General features: G+C 38.2%; 1 non-coding gene across 1 annotated transcript; it reads left to right on the top strand.

Annotated features, from left to right (window-relative positions):
• The first annotated feature begins 6,623 nt into the window (after positions 1 to 6,623).
• LOC129080828 (small nucleolar RNA SNORD55/SNORD39) lies at positions 6,624 to 6,703 on the top strand. Its single transcript, XR_008530226.1, has one exon. It is a non-coding gene; the product is annotated as a small nucleolar RNA SNORD55/SNORD39 (small nucleolar RNA).
• The last annotated feature ends 15,770 nt before the right edge of the window (positions 6,704 to 22,473 follow it).

A 22,473-nucleotide genomic window follows, 5' to 3' on the forward strand; every position in this document is an offset into this window, starting at 1 on the left:
TTTCCATTTCCCTTCAGGCAGAAAGACATGCAGTGAACATTTGTCATGTTCTGGCTACCCAGAATTTAAATGGCTTTTATATTTGGCAGGAATCACAAAGTTGGGACAAGCCACATGGCGGGAGTTATTTCTCCTCTGAACTTCTTGGCATTAAAGGGGAGACGGGACCTTGGTTGGCTGATTAAATGCTCCAGCTTGGGTTTTGAATGTGCCTGAGTGAAGCGGTGAATGAGAGCAGAGGTCACTAGAGATTATTTTCTGGGGCTGTGATAGGAAGACAGTTGAGTAGACTCTTAGTGTGTGCCTGGGGACTATGGGATATGGCGGGACAGCAGCCAGTCTCCAGTGATAACGGCATCAATAGTAGCATCCTAAATAGGCTGTTTCTGCAGTGGCATCTTGGCCATTCCTAGCTTCCTTTGGCCCTTGTCTCTATTCCCAAACTTGATTTTCTAGTCATTCTAATAGCTCTATGATGTATCTATCAACTATATCCACAATACCGTATTTTGCCGTATATAATGCGCACCCACATTTTTTGGCCCGAATTTTCAGGAAAAAAAAATCCTTTGTTTTAATTCAATTTTTATTTATTTGTACTTAGAAACAAAACTGATTATCGTATTTCAGGGTATCATTTTGCATACAGATATTGTTATTGCTTTCTAGATACACTTTTAATGCATAAATAAAAGAATTAAAAACATTTATATAGATATGGAATTAGTACTACTCATGTATAATGCACATTCCTATTTTTACTTCAAAAATTTGGGCAAAAAAGTGTGCATTATACAGGGCAAAATACACTAATTCTGCACGACAATTCTCCACCCTGCCCACTGCCACCCCCTGCCCCTCGAAAAAAGAAACACCTCTCAATGGTATTTAACATAAACATTGTTTCAAATTCCTATGCATGTTGGTTGATAGGGGGTTGGCTCTTCTAGGCTGGACTTAATGGGCCGTGGATCCAAGCTGTGTTGATGTGCAAGTCTGCTCCACATTTTCCTCATCTCCATCGAACAGGCGGCCATTGGAGACATTTGCATCTGATGACGAAAGAGAAGAATGTGCAACTGCAGGCCCAGCTGGGGCAAGCCCATCGCAAGCATCTGCTAACATGCCATTGGCCAAAACAAGTCACATGGTTAAGTCCAGTATCAGCAGGGCAGGAAAATATACACTGCCTCTTGTGGAAGGAATAGCAGAGTCACAGGAAGTGGATCGTGCAGTCTAAGGCTACGTATTCAGAGAAGGCTGAAGAATTGAGAACCATGAAGAAATGGACCGCATATGAGTTCCTCTATATCTTTCCAACTGAAGTCTCTTCTGTTTAAATTAGTGTTTATTTATTTATTTAATTCTTTTTGGTAATGAAGTACCTTGCTTCAGAGACTATTTAGGGAGTGAGTTGTGTTTTGTTACAGAGTTTGGGGAAATCTCAGATTGTCATCTGGCCTGGACAGAGCTGAAGGCAATGGAAATCTAGTGTCTTCCTGTATGTTAAACAACAGGAACCTGACAGCCTATGACATATAGTTGCAACACGATTTGTTGTTTGTCTGTCTGACCTAGAATGGAATCCCCATTGAAGGCCATGAAGTGACTACTACTGTAGAGTAGTATAAAGAATGTGCATTATTCAAAGAATGCAGCGTGGGGTGTTCACATCCAATAACACTGGAGAACTTCAAGAAGAAGCAGCAGCTCAAGTCCTTACATTTTTGTCTCAAGACACACATTAAAAACCAAAAAACTTTATATGACTGCTAAAATAATATGTTTTATACATTTCTACCTGCAGTGCTGAGGTCATAGCTGAAAAGCAAAAACGCAGAGGATTCTATGCTATGCCACATTACAACATTAGTTAAATGTGCAATGTTTCCAAATCTCTGGGAACACTGATGGAGAAAGAATCTGGGTGTTTGAGAATAAGAACGGCTGTTCATGTGGTAACATTTGAAAGAAATGAACCTCCCCAAGCTTCCCAACTTGGCTATGTCTGCCTTGCCACCTGAAACAAGTTCATTTTCCTAAAAAGACTGTTCCAGCTTGGCTTAAAGATACCATGTCTCCCTTGCCTATTTTGCAGAAGGATGTCAATTTTCCTCATTCCCCTCTAACCTCTTGTTTTGTGCAGAACTTTAGGTAGAATCAGACTGCATCTTCCCATGGATCTGAAGGATTCTCACATACAAAGAAAATTATAGTTCGTTGTTAATTTGTATCACAAAAAATCTGAGCAGTCTGTGTGGGAAAGGATTCCAAGGATGTGAGAACAAATAGGAAAAAATATAAATATAGATCAGGCTCATTTATTTTAAAATCTGGGAGGCAGAAGAGATTCTGGATTCAATATGCTGGAATAGCAGAGGAAGTTTTGAATGTAACTTGAGAGGCGATATATTCTTCTGCATAACAAAGAGGGTGCTGTGATGGAGTGAACCTACTGTGTGCTATCCAGTCACCACTCACTTTCCACCTATAGTGTAGCAGAAGGCAGAGAAGAGTTGCCCTTCATAAGGCCTTCAAATGTCACTTGTGAAGGAAACACTAGCATTTCTGAATAATATCTTCATGGAACAGTAGCCCACCGTTAGCCATGGGGTGCACATGGATGCCTAAAACTGCAGGTATTACTGAACCTCATGAATAATTTTTTTTCTATACATACATACATTTTTATGTAAAGGAAGCACATACTGGTTTCCCTTTGGAATATCTGTATTGCCATCATAGCAGTTTTCTGCTCTCTTGCGCTTCCTTAGGTAAAATAAGGTTGACTTGAAGACAAGCACTGCAATCCCTCAACAGCTGACCTGATAAGTGGGCAGCTGCTAAGTGACTAATGAGCAGGAGGCACAGACAGAGTAGAGACACTGGACAAAGGGATGGTTCGCGTCCAGGGCAGGATGGAGTGGGAGAGCGTGAGGTTTCCTCCCGCTCCTCATAATGGTGCATGATTTTAAACTTAGGAATTGTTTGTTTCTGGAGTTTCCCATTTAATATTTTTTGGGCTGAGGTTGAGCAAGGATGACTGAAGCTGCGGAAGGAGAAACCGTGGATCAGGAGCGACTGTTGCACTCTCTGTAGGCTGATGATGCTGGTGGAAGCTGGTGATGTGGAGACAGGCTCTCTGGTTTCAGTGCTGTAAGTATGCAGGACGTCAGACACAGGAAAGGGCATCTACTCACCAGAAGCATCATCGAGAAGGTATGAAATGTCCTGACCCAGAGTGAGCTTTGATTATGACTTTCTGATCATTGAATCCGGGGACTGACGTTAGGGGTAACTCACTAAACTGCTATTTGATTTGTTTAACTCAAACAAAATATAAGCAAGAAAGAATTTGAGACCTCCTTGATTCATAGACATAGCTCCTTATCCAACTCCCAGATGTGAGTTGGTTCCAAAACTGTAGTGAAGTGGACGCCAAGGGAGCCGTGAAGAAGAATCTTTCAACATCGTCATGAGCATGTGCATCTGCATTCCATCTTCCTTAAAGGGACTTGCAGCCATTTAACAGGATAACACTTAGAGGTTTGGGGGTATTTATCACAGCCTTAAAGAAACCCATAAAGACACTTCAGTTATATTTGGAGGTTAAAGGGTCAAGTGACACATGGAAATTTGACAAGAGTCTACCTCACAGTAGCTCCACCTCTGAGCTCATCCAGAAGTTATTTTCCTAGTTGCTAAATGTTGATACACAAATATTCAGCAACAGTAAGAGTTCTCACACTCATTTTCTGATCCATACAGTAAGCACTGTGTTTGTAATAAAGGCTCTCATTTCATAGCACTATAGTAAATATAAAATTTTATGTAGGGGAGGCAGTGGTGAGCACATAGATGCACCACTCCTAACTTCTCAAACAAATAAACAAAACATTACATAAAACCCATACTTCCAGCATAATTAGAAGACATAGAAGATCCAAACTTTAAATTACTTGTCAGTAGAAAAGTAAACACCAAATCCTACCAAGCTGTTACTCACTGTTCCTGTCACATAATTTGAGTAATACAAAGATGGTTCTGGAAAAATTGCACTAAAGAGAGTATATGGGATTTTATGGCATCTCTAAAATTGATTTAAAAATAACACTACCTAAAAGGAAGTCCACGCAAATACAAAAATATTTGAATTTTTGTTTTAGAGCTCAGTCTATAGGAAAAGGTTCAAAGTGATTTAGGACCTATGGGGTCAGTCTTGGGAAAATATTTCAAGGGAAAATGAGGGTTAGAGGGAATGGATGGGGCTTTTGGAAACCGACCAGAAAAGAGAAAAATAAGCAAAAGGAGAAAACTTAGTAAGTTTCAAGATTAAAAAAGTAAAAATAAAAAGGTACACAGAAACTAGCTTGGCTTTTCTCTCACCTTGCTCCCTCCTCCCAAATTGGTAAAGAGACCACGCTTTGCTACACTGGCTGAAGATGGGCTTTTGAACCTGGAATCTCATAAACCACCCAACCACCAGCCCTGTCCACAGAATGCGGAGAGGCAAAAACAGCCAGCTTGTCTGCCTCTCTAACTATCTATTTACTTTTAAAAAACCTAGAAAATTAAAGCCCAACTAGATCAACAGATGAACATTCTCCTAATAAATTAGAGTGTTGTAATTCAGGAAATTTAAAAAGATAATATAGTATCAGAAATGGAGATTAAATTACAAGTTGCCTAAGAAAGAATAAGTATAGTTGAAAACAGCATGAGGGGCATGTAAGAAAAACAGGAAAACAAAGAAATAATAAACATTAGATGAAAAAAACATTAGAAAGGGTCAGAAAGAAAGTGGTGAAAATGAAAGACAAGCAAAGAAAAAGAACATATGTGTAATTGGAGTTCTAAAGAAGATTTTAAAAAAACAAGAATAATGGAACAAAAACAGTATTTAAAAGTATAATTTGTTATTTCTACTTTCAGTAATGACTAAGAAAGCTCAACCAGATGAACTCTTCTGTGGACAACTATAAAACCTGAAAGAAATATGAAAGGCGGCTGCTGGAGAGAGAACAGAAGCAGGCAGATTTTATGGAGTCCATGCTTGGAAGCAAGAGCAAGAGTTGTATATGCTGTGAGATGTCTATGATTTTTTTTTTTTAAATCTGGGGAGGGTGCACTTGCTAGGGGCACTGGTGGAAAAATTACAGTCTTTTTGGCTATAGAAACAGGCAAATGTAGACTGGGAAAAACATAGGCACTGGAGAAGGAGAAATATTTCCAAATAAGAATGAGCCAGAGAGGGAATATTTGATTCATGTCTGCCTCTACCTCTGAGGATTTAGGTGCAGTGCATTGTTGAAGTAGGCTCAAGAAAGCTCAGCCAAAAAAGGTTTATCTGAGATTAGAGCTAACTCCCAAGAGTGAATTTGCAGTTGAAATCTAACCAAGTTAAATATCTGCTAAAACAAACAAACAAATAAACCTAAAAAACCAGCACTCATCAGCAAAAAATAACCACCCAGAATCTCCTTAAAGGAATAGCTAATGCCCAGAATTAGCTGACATTATGAAGAACTAGGAAAATAAAGCTCATTGTCCAAAGAAAAACAATGAAGACCAAACTTGAGATGACTCAGAATTTAGAATTAGCAAGAAAGTATTTTAAGGAAGATAATAATGTCCTCAATAATGGAAACGAAAATATGCTTTCAATGAATCAAAAGACACATAGGGACGAAAAGTAAACAGATAGAAAAAGATATTCTAAATGGAATACTACACAGCAGAAAGAAAGAAGGAACTCCTACCCTTCATGACAGCATGGATGGAACTGGAGAGCATTATGCTAAGTGACAGAAGCAGGGATTGTGACAAATACCATATGATCTCTCCTGTAAGTGGAACCTAATCAACAAAACAAACAAGTGAGCACAATAGAACCAGAGACATGGAAATAAAGGACAAACTGACAGTGACTAGAGGGGAGGAGGGAGGGGAAAAATGGGGGAAAATAGGGAAGGGGCAAGTCAAGGAGCATGTATAGAGGACCCATGGGCACGGACAACAGGGCGGGGATTGCCTGTGGGAGGGCAGGGGAGAGCAACGGGGAAAATGTGGGACAACTATAATTAACAACAATAAAAATTTTTTTTAAAAGAAAGCAGGGGTAGCTATCCTTACATCAGACAAAATAAACTTTAAGCCAAAGACCATAATGAGAGACAAAGAAAGTCGTTATAAAATGATTAAAAGGTCAATCCAACAAGAGGATATAGCATTTATAAACATTTATGCATCTAACGTAGGAACACCTAAATATATAAAGCAAATAGTAGCTGACCTGAAGGGAGAAATTGACAACATTTCAATAATAGTAAGGGATTCAATATCCCACTTTGAACAATGTATAGATCATTCAGACAAAAATCAATTAAAAAAAATAGGAATCAAAATACACGTCAGAGTGACTGGACTTAATAGACGTTTACAAACATTCTGTCCAGCAGCAACAGAGCACACATTCATCCCAAGCACACATGAAACACTTTCCAGGATAGCTCATATGTTAGGACCAAATAGTCAAAATGAACATTGCTGTTGGGCTGCTGACTGACAGGGCTGCGAGGGGCAGCAACATGGCTGTGGCAGGAAGGGGCGTGGGCTGGGCCACAGGTGTATGATAGCACCTTAGTGCTGCTGTAAACTCCTGAGCGCTCAGCGGGGAAGCCAGCCTGGAAGATCTGGGCATGCTGCCCACCTGGTGTGGGGTTCTCGAGCTGGGGAGGCAAGTTCTGCATCCAAGTGGCTCAAAATTCTGTCCCCAACTCCCACATACAGGCATCTCTCAGGACAACCATGCGCAAGCACCATGAGACCAGGGCAAGACAAAACCCTAGCACACGAAGCAAAATATAAACTGGGATACGCTCTTCTGACGCTGAGACTGGCCCTCACCATATACCACATGCAGGGGAGACAGCAATACGTACTGAGCTTTGAGGCTGAAAGATGCAGCTTCTCCTGGGGCCCCCAGGGTGGTACAAGCAAAACAAGGATTGTCAACATTGTCTATATGCATTTGACAATGAACTGGTCCACACCAGCCCCTGGTCGAGCGCTGCATTGTGCTCATTGACAGCACACCACGCCAATGGTGGTGTGAGTCCCACTAGGCGCTGCCTGGGGCCATAAGGCAGGGACCAAGCTGAATCCTGAGGAGGGAGAGATTTTAAACAAAGAGAAGATCAAAGAAAATTCAGAAATATGATGAAAGAAAAAGCAATACCGAGATCAGCAGTCTTCTAGAGGAACACTTCCAGCAGGGCAAGCATCTCGCATGCCTCGCTTCAGGCTAGGCCTGTGTGGCCACGCAGATGGCCGTGTGCTGGGGGCAAGGAGCTGGGGTCGCAGCTGAGGAAAATCAAGGCCCAGAAAACAGATCAATCCTCCTCCCTCCTGTCTTAGCGCATGTAATAAAGGTGTTTATTGTTCTAAAAAAGTTAACATTGCCCGTAATTGGACTAATCAACAGCATGTACCTCCTGATGTTAGGCACTAAAAAGGCAATCTCGTTTCTATTGTTTTCCTGCCAGCAAAGCATAACTTGAATCTAACCATAAGGAACCATCAAACACACACGAATTGTGGTCTATGAAGTAACTGTCTGTGCTATTGTTATCTGTTTGCTTTTACTACGGAGGACTTGATTGTAGAACTGGCAACATCTGGTGATGTCTGTGAAGTTAGACAATGTCTCATTCATGTTAATTTCTCAATTTTGATATATTTTTCCATGGATATTTAACAAAATTCCATATTTTAAGAAAATGTACACTGTAGTATCTAGGGGTGCCATTTCCTTTTAAATGGTTAAGAAAAAAAATAACAGTAAGGGACAGAATATAATAAGGAGGAGAAAGAAGGAAAGGGAAGAAAGAATAAAATGATGCCAGTGAAGAGCATCAGAGGATTTTTGTGCTCTTTTACAACTTTTATGTGAGATTTAAAAATACGTGAAACATAGAAGCAAAAATAAACTTTTTCGATGGGAAGAAATGCTTATGGTCCAGATGCTGAGGGAGGCCCCATAATGCAGAACCTGAAAGCTGCGTGTGTGGGAATCACATCCGTGTGCCCATCTACCTTTCCAGCTTGACCAGCGGAGGAGGTGGAGTGGCCCTTCAGAGCCCATTAGTAACTGTAAGTTTAATCAGGAGATGACACCAATTAAAGCTGCCACTCCATACGTGGTCTCCTTATTAGAACAAGTCAATAAAGCCCTTGGGGCATGGCGTGCAGCTAATGACTTTTTTTTCCAGTGCTGCTGAAGAACAGCTACTAGAGATCAGAGAATGAATGACAACCTTTCCTTGAGGTAATGTAAACCATCCAGCTCTGTCCTGGGTAAGCGTTCTGACCATCAGACATGTTGTTTTAAATCAATGGGGATATGGGATGGGTACCGGAGGGTGGAAGTTTTTATAGCCGCTGTGGCCTTAGGGTAATTGCAGATAATGGGGACTAAAACATCAACCTCCATTTCCTTCCTTAGAGTGCTAAGTACGTATTTATACACTTCACTAATTTCCTTTTTCATTCAACTCCTTCTATTAATATCAGATTTACTATTAAAAATAATGTGACCCCTTTGTTCATAGTTCATGACATGAGGGAATTGCCCCCTATGGAGAAAAGAAATGGTCATCTGCTCTAAAGCAGAAAAGGCTGCTGGAATTTGTATAAGAGGCAGAGGCTCACAGAGCTTTATCCTCCTCTTCTCGAGAAAAAGATGAGATTTTCAGTTTTATGAGTGATGGCTGTATTAGTGTGATATGTTTTTTAAGCATAAGAATGAGGAAAATGATGCGTGGGACTCTTTCATGTCTAAAGGGAGACTGGGGGGGGGACATTTGTCATTCTTGTCTGCCTAGCATCTAAACTGTGGATTGGAGAAGGGTGATTAAAACCTGAGGTTATTTGGGGAGCGTTTGTGGTTGGCCGCCACAGTTTCGAGTGTTCAGAGGCAAGGAATGGCCTCACCAGCCTGTGGGGGAATTTTGGTTGTGTCCTATGTCTTTTAATCCCTATTTCCCAAACCCGTTTTGAACATTACTAATAATTTTATAAATTGCCCAATGTAATTTCAATAAATCTATTCAATAAATCTTATTAAATTAACAGGTATAAATACAAATTAAGCTACTGTAAGACAAAGAGTCTTACAAATACAGTTTATTTTGGTCAGGTAAGAGTTAAGATGTACATAACTCAGAACTGTCAGTCAACTCATCTCCAGACCTCTTGCGGGGAAATCAGAATCCTATCTCCATGTTCACGTCTTGTTCTAGTCTCCATATTTGGAGCTGGGTCACCGCCACCGTGTCCGTATCTGCCCTGTGGAAGGGGGAAGAGAGTATAGTGAAAGGCAAGAAATTTCTTTGTAAAGAAAGGAGGTAGACATTTCAGGGATCATTATTTTTTTTTGCATGTGATTCCTGAGAATTAGTCGTATGACCATTCTGCTACAAGGGAGGGCAGGAAATAGTCACAGGCTAGGATGTTTTACTCCTTAATACATCTCAGGACAGGGGTCTATTGTTAAAGCAAGAAGACGACACTAGATCCTAGGGGGTAACTATAATGCTGTGTCACATTTGGATGTAATAATTGCTGCTGTTTACAACCAAAGCGCCCTCCCCCTGCCTGCCAAATAGTATAGTCTCCTTATAGTTGTTTTAACTTAAACTTTCTGTGCAAATATTTGAAATTATGAATCTGTTTTTGCAAGGAGGTAGGATCAATACTTAAATATTCCTTAGCACTTCATTTAACCTTGGTGAGTATTGCCAATGCACTTAAAAGATGACTCTGTTTTCCAAAAATTTGATTTTTCATAATACAGCAGTGTGAGGAAGTCTCCAGTTCATGGAGCATTACTAAATATTAGAATAAAATATGAAAGGAGAGACCAGACTCTTCTTTAATAATGAGTGCTTATTTAAAACAAGACATATTCTTTGTTCTTCCCTGTTTGCCTCCCTTTGCTCAGGCACACAGATACTATGCATTTCATGCCTATTTCTAAAGAGAGTTAAAATGGATTAAAATTTAAAAGGTGTAAGTTAAATGAAAACAAAACCTAATACAAGGAGAGTAAAAAAGGAGAATTGCAATTAATAAAAGAGTGGAAACGAGGAGGCGTTAGGAAATCACGTAACTGGAACAAGAAGGCGACTGCAAACAGGCAGAGCACACACTTGCGTGCATACGTGTTTTGAAAGTACAAAACTGGGTGAGATAAGCCAAAGCAGGCCAACCAACCACTGCAGCTTTCTTAAATATTTGCTCAGATTATTAAAAACGAGGGACTGGGGAGAGTACTAGTATAGAATGGAGTGAAAAATTTGAAGGTATTAATTAAACATTTACTAAGATATTTATTTGAAAAACATTTTATTTTGATTTGACACCCTCACCCATAAGTTGACCCTGGCCTCCCTTCTTACTGTAGAGGCTCATCCTCAGGCAGGGCAACTGAAGACTTCTGTGGGGCCTGGAGAATTACAAGTTGCCTGCGTGTGTGGTGCTGTGCGGGTGAGGGTCTGTGTGTGTGTGCCCATGTGCCCTTGCTCCCATGCTTTGGTCGACTAGACAGAATGTCACAGTCATTAGATTATTTAAGGAATTGTACGGAGGGCAAGAACAAAATGACAGCATTTTCATCCTAGTGGCCATTGGTTATGGTAAGTCATTCTTGCACATATTTCCAGCAATGAGCCTCCCCTGGTCTGCTCCAGCTCTCTTAGTGCAGTTTGCCAGATGGTGCCTCCCAGTTCCACACTGGAACCGAGTCTTTCATTCCATTGATCCCACTCTAAAATGGAACCGTGAGGTTCATAGGCTCAGCTCGCATCTCCCTCCACCTGCACGTCACTGCTTTGGCTCTCAAGCAGGAGGGTTGTGAAGGAAAAGGGCGTCAGGCTGCTGGTCAGTACAACCCGTGCTTTGACCGCATACGTGTGCTCACAGGAGAAGTCTTACTGTGAAATCTTTTAATTGAAAAATGGTCTGTTGGTATTTTATTGTGATGTTGCCATTCTGTGGCTGAGAAAACTGGTTTTAGAAGAATGTCTGCCTGATATGGCATGAAATTAGGTTATTAAAAAAACATACAAGGGCACAGAAGCATGAATACGTTGAGCTTTTCTTGGATGGCTGACACAGTGAATGCTCCTTAAGGGTAGATAGATTGTCTATTGCTAAAGGTTTTTGGTTGGTTTCTTGAAATTTTGTAAAGAATAGCCAAGAAATTGTTACCCCTAGGAAAAGTCCTTGGTGTTTTTGTTTTAAAAGACGAGGGTAAAATAATATGAAGTCCTTTGAAATTTAAACTTCTGGAACTTAAACCTCTCACATGTTCTCATGATTTAACTTCATAGAATTTGTAAATTTCATTAATGACAGGGTTTTATAACCAAGTTTATTGGTGGAATTTTTTAAAAAAAGAAGAGTTGAAAGATTTCAGGTGATCTCTGATGAATTTTTATTGGATATTTTATCATCTATTACCGAGTCAAGTTCTCTAATATATATAGCTAATTTTTATTCATTTATTTTTGTTTTATTACACTTATTGGGGTGACATTGATTAATAAGGTTATATAGGTTTCAAGTGTACCTTCCTATGATGCATGATCTGTGTATTGCATTGTGTGCCCACCACCCAAAGTCAAATCGTCTTCCATCACCATATGTTCGGACCCCTTTACCCTTAACTATCTGCCCCCACTCCTTTTCCCTCTGGTAACCACCATACTATTGTCTGCGAGTTGCAATTTTATATCCCACATAGGAGTGAAATCATGTGGTTTTTAGCTTTTTATGATTGGCCTTTTTCACTAAGCATGATATTATTCTGATCCATCCATGTTGTCACAAAGAGCAGTATTTAATCTTTTCTTATGCCTGAGTAGTATTCTGCCCATTGTATATATGCACTATGTCTTCTTTACCCAATAAACAAATGCAGTAAATTTGCAGAATGCAAAATCAATGTACAAAAATCCACTGCATTACTACATACTAACAATAAAATTTCAGAAATAAATTAAAAAAAAAAGAAAAAAGTTTTCTTTTAACTCTTCTTTTTTAAAAAAAATCCCACCAATGAATTTGGTTATAAAACCCTGCCCTTAATGAAATTTACAATTGCAATTGCAATTGCAACAAAAAGAATAAAATACCTAGAAATAAACTTAACAAAGGATATGAAGGACCTATATACTGAAAACTACAAAGTGTTATTAAAAGAGATTAAAAAACCAAAATGAATGGAAAGATATTCCATATTTATGGATTGGAAGAAAAAATATAGTTAAAATGTCCGCATTACCCAAAGTAATGTACAGATTTAATAATTCCCATAAAAATCCCAATGTAATTTTTTTAAAGAAATATAACAAAAAATTATCAGATTTATATGGAAACACAAAAGACTCTGAATAGCCAAAGCAATCCTGAGGAAAAAGAAGGAAGCCAGAGGTATCATGCTATTGACTTTAAATTATACTACAGGGCAACCATAATCAAAACACATGGGATTGGCAGTAAAACAGCCACACAGATAAATGAAACAGAATTGAGAGCCCAGAAATAAAAACACAAGTACATGGGTAAATCAATTTTGTCAAAGGAGCCAAAAACATACAATGGAGAAAAGAAAGCCTCTTCAATAAATGGTGGTGGGGAAATTGGAAAGCCACATACAAAAGAATCAAACAAGACCACAGTTTGTCCCCATGTACAAAAATTAATTCATAATAGATCAAAGACCTAAATGTAAGATCTGAAACAATAAATTACAAAGAAGGAAACATAGATAGTTAACTTACAGACCTTGGTCTTAGAGAAGATTTTATGAATTTGACCCTAAAGATAAGAGAAGTGAAGGCAAAAATAAATGAATGGAACTAAAAAGCTTCTGCACAGTAAATCTAATTTTTAAATCAGGAATTCTCCTTGTACATTCTTCCCCAAAGGGGTTGTATATATGGTGGCCATATATTTTGAAACTGAACTGAGTAATCAGACTCTGGTAGAGTATTTGCAATTTGAAGTATTTGCATCTGAAGTCAGAATGCAGGATATTGCAAGATCATTCTTTTTAAATGAGTTATGTCATAAGAGTAAATGACATTATGTTGATTCCTGAAGCTGACATAGAAGAATTCTTATGAGAGAGGGTATTTGTTTGTTTATTTTTTGACTTGAATAACTTTGCAAAGAAATTCATTCTATAATAGTTGCACAATAACTTCTCTCTCCCTGCTTGCTTTCCATGTTCCATGCTCACACCTTCCTGCCTCTCTCTCTCTGCTCTCCCTCCTGTCATCATCCCTCTCCCCTCCCTTCCTTTCCCTCTCCCTCCTTCTTTTCTCCCCTTACATTCTGATCTTCTCTCTCCCTCTCTTTGTCTCTATCTCACTTCATCTTTATCTTTATCTCTCTCCATGGTTATGGAGAATGAGTTAAATGGAACTCAGCCAGGTAAGTTAGGGAATAGAGAAGTTCTTATTCTGATAGATCCCTATAAGTCAAATCCCTTCATTATGTGAAAATATGATTTTATTTCAGCTTAACGTGTTGGACAGGGAGGTTCTCTCAAGAAATAATATTGTACATGTAAGATTGTTTTTGTAAAATGAATTAGAGATGAAATAATTATATTTTGAGTGAACTTAGAATATTTTGACAAGAGGCCAAATTGATCATATTTTTGAGTATGTACATCTTTCACAATCTTTGCTAATGGAGAAACTCAGACAAGACCTTTGGACCCTACAGCCAAATGATAAGAAGTAAGTTATTAATAGTTAGTAGTGGATGGTGGTCTTATAAACTCTCACAAGAATGGAAGATGGTGGCATAGGTAAACATGGCTTGCCTTCTCACACAACGACATCAAGATTACAACTAAGTTATAGAGCAACCAGCTTTCAGAAATGTCAGAATTTGAGCTGAATGGAAGTCTTACAGCTATAGAATTAAGGAACAAACTACCTTGAGACTGGTAGGGGGAGCAGAGACATAGAATGGGCTGGTCACACACCTGTGTATGGCACAGATAAAAATTGGTAGGAATATGTCAGGATGAAGGGTCCTAACCCCACAACAGTCCCCCAGCCCAGGGTTCCAGTGTAAAGAAGAGAAGTCACCATAACTTCTGGCTGTAAAAATCATGGGGATCGAGACTGTGGAAAACAAACTAGTAGCAGCCAGCCTTGGTTCATAGTTCAGCCTCACCTGGGCACCTCCAAGCTGAGTATCATTAGCAACCATTTGCAGATAGCTTTATTGCTTATCCTGTGTGACCCTGGACAGAACACAGGTGGTGGCTGACCTTGGACCTGCCAACAGCAATCAAGGCTTAACTACAATGGGAGAATGTACATATCCCACACAGTGGGTGCACCTTGAAAACCAGTTTGGATGATAGGGGAGGCTGTGCTACTGGACCCTATAGGACACCTACTATATAAGGCTACTCTACCAAGCGTGTGAGATGTAGCAATTCTACCTAAACATAGAAACAAACCATGGAGGCTGTCAAAATGAGGAGGCAAAGAAACATGGCCCAAATGAAAGAACAGAACAAAACTCCAGAAAAAGAATTAAACAAAGAAGAGACAAACAAGCTGCTAGATGCAGAGTTTAAAACATTGGTTATAAGGATGCTCAATGAATTTAGGGGAAGAACAGATGAACTCATAGAGGACTAACTTCAAAAACATAAAGAAGACATGGAAACCATAAAAAAGAGCCAGTTAGAAAAGAAGGATACACTACTGAAATGAAGAACAATTTACAGGGAATCAACAGCAGAGTGGATGAAGCTGTGAATCAAATCAGCAATTTGGAATTTAAGGAAGCAAAAATCAGCCAATTAGATCAACATGAAGGAAAAAGAATCCAAAAAAAAAAAAAAATGAGGCTAGTGTAAGGAGACTCTGGGATAACTTCAGGCATACCAACATTTGCACCATGGGAGTGCTGGAAGCAAAAAAGAGAGGGCAAGAAATTGGACAGAGTCTCAAACAAGATGAACCCAAAGAGACACCATATTTAGACACACCCCTAGACACACACATCCCTAGACACACCATATTTAAAATGCCAAAGGCTAAAGACAGAAAGGAAATCTTAAAAGCAGCAAGAGAAAAGCAGTTAGTTACCTAGAAAAGCAGTTAGTTACCTACAAGGGAGTCCCATAGGACTATATGCTGATTTCTAAAAGAAATTTTGCAGGCTAGAAGGGAGTGGCAAGAAATATCCAAAGTGAGGAAAAGAAGGACCTGCAACCAAGATTACTCTTTCCAGCAAAGTTGTCATTTATAATCAAAGGACAGATAAAGAGCTTCCTAGACAAGAAAAAAACTAAAGGAGTTTATCATCACCAAACCAGCATTATATGAAATGTTAAAGGGTCTTCTTTAAAAAAATAAGAAAAAAATTTTAAAAAAGACCCAATAAATTGGCAAAAAATACATATCTATCAACAATTGAATCTAAAAAAGCAAAACAAACAAACAAGCAGAACAGAAACAGAATCATAGAGACAGAGAACATTTTGGTGTTTGCCAGATTGGGGTGTGTGTGTGTGGGGGGGGGGTGTGCAAAAATGTTGAAGGGATTAAGAAGTACAAAATAGTAGTTACAGAATAGTCATGGGGATGTAACATACAGCAGAGGAAATAATGTAGTCAAAGAACATATATGCATGACCCATGGACATGGACAACAAGGTGGAGATTTCTGGAGGGAGTGGGGGGTGCTGAGTGGAGGGGGGCCAAAGAGGGAAAACTGGGACAAATGTAGTAGTGTAATCAATAAAATATAATTAAAAAAATAACAGCAGTCAAAAGACCAAAGAAAATGAAACCCCAAAAACCACTCTGATGAGAATAACTGTGTTTCCTTTAAAAGAATTTGCTATCTCCAGGAAAATGAATGGAAAGAATATCAGAACTGTTCTTTCTGTGACATTTGGTCATAGTTATGAAGGCATTAGAGTTTGGTTTACCTAGTGTCCTTTGTTGGTTCTGGGATTCCATTCAGGATACTATATTCCATTCAGTCATTATGTCTTCTCTTGACTGGTACAGTTTCCCAGACTTTCCTTGGTTTTGATACCTTTTCTACTTTTGAGGTATTTTGACTCAACTAGAATTTGCCTGATGTTTTCCCATGACTAGACTGAGGTTATGGATTTTTTTGAGGTCAGCTTTCTCCACTGTAAGGCCACTCTTTTATTTTCCCTCTTCCCATACTGTCCTCTCTGGAGGGAAGCCACTATGCTAGACCACACTTGAGTGGGGAGTTGTGCTCCCTTCCTCAATGATGAAATATCTAGATAAGTTATTTGAAATTCTTCTACATGAGAAATTTATCTCTTCTCCCTCATTTATTTATTTATGCAAACTTTATTTACATCTGTACGGACCTCAGGATAATTATTTTATGCTTTGGGTTATAGCCCAATACTAGGCAGACGATATTCTCAAAAACTTCTATTATAGATTGTAAATTTTATTAGCAATACAATGATATTTCAAAGGCAATGTTAGGGCTCAAAAGTCAGATTTTTAAGTTAACATGTACATTTCATGCCATAAAACTGCTAATGGTGCCAAGTGTTATTTTATATACTAACTAGATTTTTCCACATCTGCATCATAGAGTTTACATAGTTTGTGGTATTGGTATTACACAAAATTTAGATTGTCAAGCATGCATTTAATGTTATAGTAAAAGCAGATTTGTGGCCATGAAAATATCAATTTTTAGAGACAAAGGCATCAAATTTCCATTTGTAAAGATCTTTTACAAAGCAATCAAGATCTTTCTTAAAGATCTCTCCTGTATCATTAAGAATGTGTTGTATAATACCAAATCCAGTTAAAGAAACTAAGTTTAATAAATATCAAATAGATGTCAATTTTAAATTTAAAGAGAGAAAAATATCAGCCATTAACCTCTGGGATCATTGCACTAAACTATCAACATTTCAATCAAAATAAATTTTTCACTATTTTTTAACAAGCACAATCTCTTTCATATTCTATGAATATCAATAATTCTAATAATTAAGGGCAAACCTCAGGAGAAAGTGAGCCATGCCAAGAAAGGACTGATTAAAAACCATTGTCTTACTCAGTCATCTGTCATTGTAGATGGATCTCCTTGTATGCTGCTACTAGAGAGCATCAGCATTCCCCCTGAAGTGTAGAAGAGAGGAGTTGATTTATCACCATTAATGAATCGTTATTATTCATGCATTATGAACATAGACTGGCAAGGCAGTGGTTCTCGACCTTCTTAATATCACAAACTATTCTGAGACTTTGAAGAACTCTATGGATAGACTGTTTCCCAGAAGGAATACTCAAATCTCTAACTGGCTCTATGGGTCCTTGCAAGATCCATAGCTGGTCTATGAATCCCCCATTACAAGTGACTAGGCTAAGTCATTTGCTGTTTCTAAAGAGGAAGTCATGGCAAGTAACAAGCTTGGGTTTCCCTCCATGGACATGTGAACATTAGATCCTAATTTCTTCCTCACCTCTTAGGGTTTTTATTCTTGCCCAAAGGAACCCTTAACACTGAGGTGGAAACTTGATGGAGGCATGTATGGAGGGTACCCCTAAGCTGAGCACTTTGCCTGGAGTGAGCTATATACTCAGTAAACCTGTTTAAATAAGAGAACAGATTAATGGGTGTTTGAATGCAGTAGAACCCAATGCAAGTTTTCCTATTAAATCTATAATGACACCACCAACACACACATACCTCTAACTCCTATACCTTTTGTTATAAAATCAAAACTAATGTAGAACAGTGAGAAAAATTAAAACCGTATAACTTCTAAGATTTTATAGAATTAGATGATTAAAACGTGTAGTTTAGTAATACTGCTTTTCACAGAAATGTCCCACTCTTTGTGTTGGTCCAGTCAATCAAAATATTAGGATTTGTGAGTCAGCCAGAGAAAATCTTAGTAATATCACAGGATAAAAATGTCAACTTGTTTTAATACAGCAAGCAGAACATGTGAATAACTCCCCCAACTACTCTAGGACACACTGCTTATGCTTCTGTGACTCAAAAGACTTGACCTAGAATCCTGAGTGGGTACCACTGTTCAAAACAGTCATCAGATCTTCTCCCTGTCATTTCTAAGTCAAGGAGATTTTATCGAGTCACTGGCAGCTGATATAAGTAAGCCAGATTCCAGTGTAAGGTTTTCCTGCATTCGAGAAAATCCAGGTCACATGATGAAAACATCAGACATGTTTTCATATTAAGTTTTCCTAAATAGCTTGTATTCAGCCCTCTGGAAAAACATACTGCCCATAGTAATTCCTGAAAAAGATTTTCCAAAGAGCTGAACTTGTTTACCAAATGATTAGAGACTTAAAATAGAAGAAATTGTAACAGGAAGAGATGTGCAGTAAGTGTTAAAATCAATTTCATATGTGCTTATATAATTGTAGGCATTTGCTAGTTTGAAATGTTGTTAATGTGATTATTTGAACTTTTCATTGTGGAAGATTTCAAATATATACAAAAGAAGAAAAATAGGATAATGAACTCCCATATACACATCATTCAGCTTCAAAAAATTATCAACACAAGTCCAATTTTATTTCTTCCCTATTCAACCCACTTTTTCCAGCACCCATTCCCCAACATTGGATTATTTAGAAGAAAATCCAAGGCCGTATACTTTCATTAATAAGTATTTCAATGTGCATCCCTAAAAAGATAAGAACTTCTAAGGCAAACGTATCCACAATAGCATAATCACAGCAACATATAAAAAAGAAATCCCTTAACCTTATCTAATATCTAAGTGGTATGCACATTTGAGAGGAATTATTTTTATTTTACACATGATAGGACTAGGTAAGTGCAAGTTAGAAGTGCAAACACAGTGAATTTGTTTTATTAGGGAATGGATGTTACATTTGTTTTATGTAATACATACATATTATGTATATATCAGTAGAAATTTACTCTTTCAATTTTTTTTGCAGAAAACAAATGTAAACAAAACATCACTTTATTACAATGTAGAATTAAAAGGAACCATAAGAAAACAAAAAGATTGACATCGTCACAGGCAACAGTGGGCAATCATGCTGTCCGATGATTTCTGTGTCCTCCGTGAAAGAGGAGACGGGTTACCTGCTGAGAACCGGAGGAGCTGCAATGGGGCGGAGAGTGAAGAGAGCAGAGGAGGGCCGGGTAGATACCTACCTAGAAAGATGAACTTCTGAAGCCTTCATCCCACGGCACAGTCTTGTTCCATGTCATGAAAGAAATGTAACATACGTGATGTAAAACTTCAAATAGATTAACAGATGAAGAAAAGTCAAAATACACTAGTTATCCATCTTAGAGAAAGAGGACCAAAGTTGAACATTTTAATTTGGTCTTTTGATATTTAGATAAAGGTAAGTCAAGAAGTGCTTCTGAATAACTTAAAGATAACTGTTAGAATTATCACTGGTAATATAGACCTTTAAAAACATTTAAGTAAAACAACCAGCAACAAAATCCAAAACAAGAAAAAGTATATATTAAAGAACAGATAAAGGAGCTATCAATGAGCTATTAAACGAAAAGAGAAAAACTTAGAACTAAATGATTATAATAACAAAAGTAAACTGATTAAATCTCCTAATTAAAAGTCAAAGGCTCTCAGATCAAAGTATAGCAATTACATGCTGCTTACCAGAGACAAATTTATAAGAGACTGAGAGGTTAAATGTGAAAAATGAGATTTCTGTGCCTTAGTTCCTTCATCTTTATGAGGAGGATAAAAAGCAAGAACTTGACAAAGCTCCTGCCCTTCAAATTAAATGAGTTAATGTATGTAAAGCGCTTAGAACTGGGCATCTCACATACTTATAAGTAGTTATGTGCTTGCTATTATTAACTTTATCAACAGTGTTAATATTAATGGGAAAACAATAAAGAAAAAGTAACTTTCATATTATAATATGAACAGTTGGTGGGATTGAACATGTTTTCAAAGATGGAAGAATTGACAAAAGCTTCCAGCAGGCTAGTGCAATCCACTTTACTTAGCAGAGTGAGATCAAACATACGTGGGAATAAAAGTGGCAAAAAAGATTCAAAAATGAGTCAGCGAAAGCTTGCAACCATGTGTAATTCAATTATGACAATATAACAGAAAATAAATGGAATGTATTTGCCAAAAATCTTGATGGTCATGCCAAGCTGATTCTGCTGCTATGGTCCAGCGCTAGTCTAATCACTCGAAACGAAATAAAATAATGATTTCACTAACACTGAATTCTGATCTCAATTCTCTTTCAATCATTTTAATCTTCTCACAGAGAGAGAGGTAATAAAAAAAATGAAGGGTCTAACAAAATGCCCTTTTTCCACCTTGATTAGAAAGATCGTGAGGCATTCGATCTTATAAGAGGGTAATTAAAGCTTATCTACAAAAGGAATGCTAGGCTGCCATTTAAAATGATGGCTAAGAAAACAATATTAAAAATGTTAAATATAAAAATAAGAATGCATCCCTGGCCGATGTGGCTCAGTGGACTGAGTGCCAGCCTGTGAACTAAAGGGCCACTGGTTTGATTCTCAGTATAGGGCACATACCGGGGAACCTACTGGGCCAGGTTCCCAGAAGGGGGCACACAAAAGGCAACCACACATTGATGTTTCTCTCCCTCTCTTTCTCCCTCCTTTCCCCTTTCTCTAAAAATAAATAAATAAAATCTTTAAAAAAATTCTTTCCCTTAAAAAAACCCAAGAACACAAATGATAATGTATATTATACTACTTCTGTTATATATTCTGGATTTCTAAGTATATGAAAAAAATGGAAGTTTATACAAATATTAAGTATTAAAAATGAGTGATTTGTTTACTCATTACTTAAGTTCTCTTTTTATTTATTAAAGTTATCCTTTTTGAATTAAAAAACTCAAGTATTTCATTTTTAAAATAAGATGTTTAGATTGAGTGCCTCACAATCGTTTCAATCAAGGTGAAAAAAGGGTATTTTCTTAGACCTTCCATTTTTTTATTACCTTTCTCTCTGTGAGATGATTAAAATGATCAGAAGAGAATTGAGATCAGAATTCAGAGGTAGTGAAATCATTATTTTATTTCTTTGAGTGATTAGACTAGCGCTGGACCATAGCAGCAGAATCAGCTTGGCATGACCATAAAAATTTCTGGCAAATACGTTCCATTTATTTTCTGTTATATTGTCATAATTGAATTACACATGGTTGCAAGCTTTTGCTGACTCATTTTTGAAAAAAACTTTTTGCCACTTTTATTCCCACACATGTTTGCTCTCACTCCACGAAGGAAAGTGAATTAGACTGGCCATGCTGGAAGCTGATGTCTTTTACCAAATTCTTCCATCTTTGTAAACATGTTCAATCCCACCAACTGTTCAGATACTACCCATCCACACTTAGAGTGCTTCTCAGATGCAGGTTCTGCTCTGCCCTGCTCTGGGAGGGAGCTTGGTGAAAGACACATGCATTTAGCTTTGGTCATTTCCATGGAGGGTGAGCCAGTGCAGGGACAGAGACAGCTTTTCAGAAGTACTTCCTATGGGTCCCCTGACAGCTCTGCTGAGCAGTATTGGCCACATTTGGATCCAAGGACAGTTCTGTGTCATTTTTCACTTTGGGTGGGTTGTCAGACTTCCCTTTGTCTGCTGATGCAAACAGAGAGCTTTTCATATCAGCACGCAGAGCTTAAGCACGTCTCCTTGAGACAAACACTTGTAACCAGAAGAAAATGGGTTCCGTGAGCGGTGAGGATGCTTGACTTGTGATGTTTCACATGTTTCTCAAGGTGTGCTTCAATTTGGGTATAGCCATTGCAGAGATGTAGCTCATCCCTGCCTTTGATTGATCACAGGCAATTCTGAGTATCTTATAACTCTCCTTTACAAACCGCCTGCGAATTGAAGCAGCTGCTGCACACACTGGAAGGTGACAGAGTCAATTTGGCTTCTTGTGAAGAGTGTTACCATTGTTTCAAGGAGGAGATTAGAGAAGCATGTCTAATCTAATTGTCTCCCAGTAATGGAGTTGCTTTAAGACAGCCTCCTCTTATGGGATTTCGTTCCTGGCTTTTTAAATAGAGCCTTTTGAATAATCTAGACAGGCTGGCTTAGTCCTAGTGTTGTGTGGTCTGAAAAGTGAGGCTGGTCCCACAAATCTGTTTCCCAATACCCATCCCTGCTCTTGGTTGTTCTCCTAGATCCTCTGGGAGCTAGTAAAGATTCCCCCCACCAGAAAGTTTTGGGATAAGTCAGAACAGGGTATTAATTTAATCCAATACCATGGCTATGTGTTTTCCAATACTAAATTTTACTCCCCATTATATTTCTGATCCCAAATTACGTATAGACACCTGCGAATGAGCCTATCAGGGATTGTCAAAGAGCTCATGTTA

The sequence above is a fragment of the Pteronotus mesoamericanus genome, unplaced genomic scaffold, assembly GCF_021234165.1.
Source record: "Pteronotus mesoamericanus isolate MK-2021 breed Mesoamerican mustached bat unplaced genomic scaffold, CSHL_Meso_final contig_90, whole genome shotgun sequence".
In the NCBI taxonomy this organism is placed as follows: Eukaryota; Metazoa; Chordata; class Mammalia; order Chiroptera; family Mormoopidae; genus Pteronotus; species Pteronotus mesoamericanus.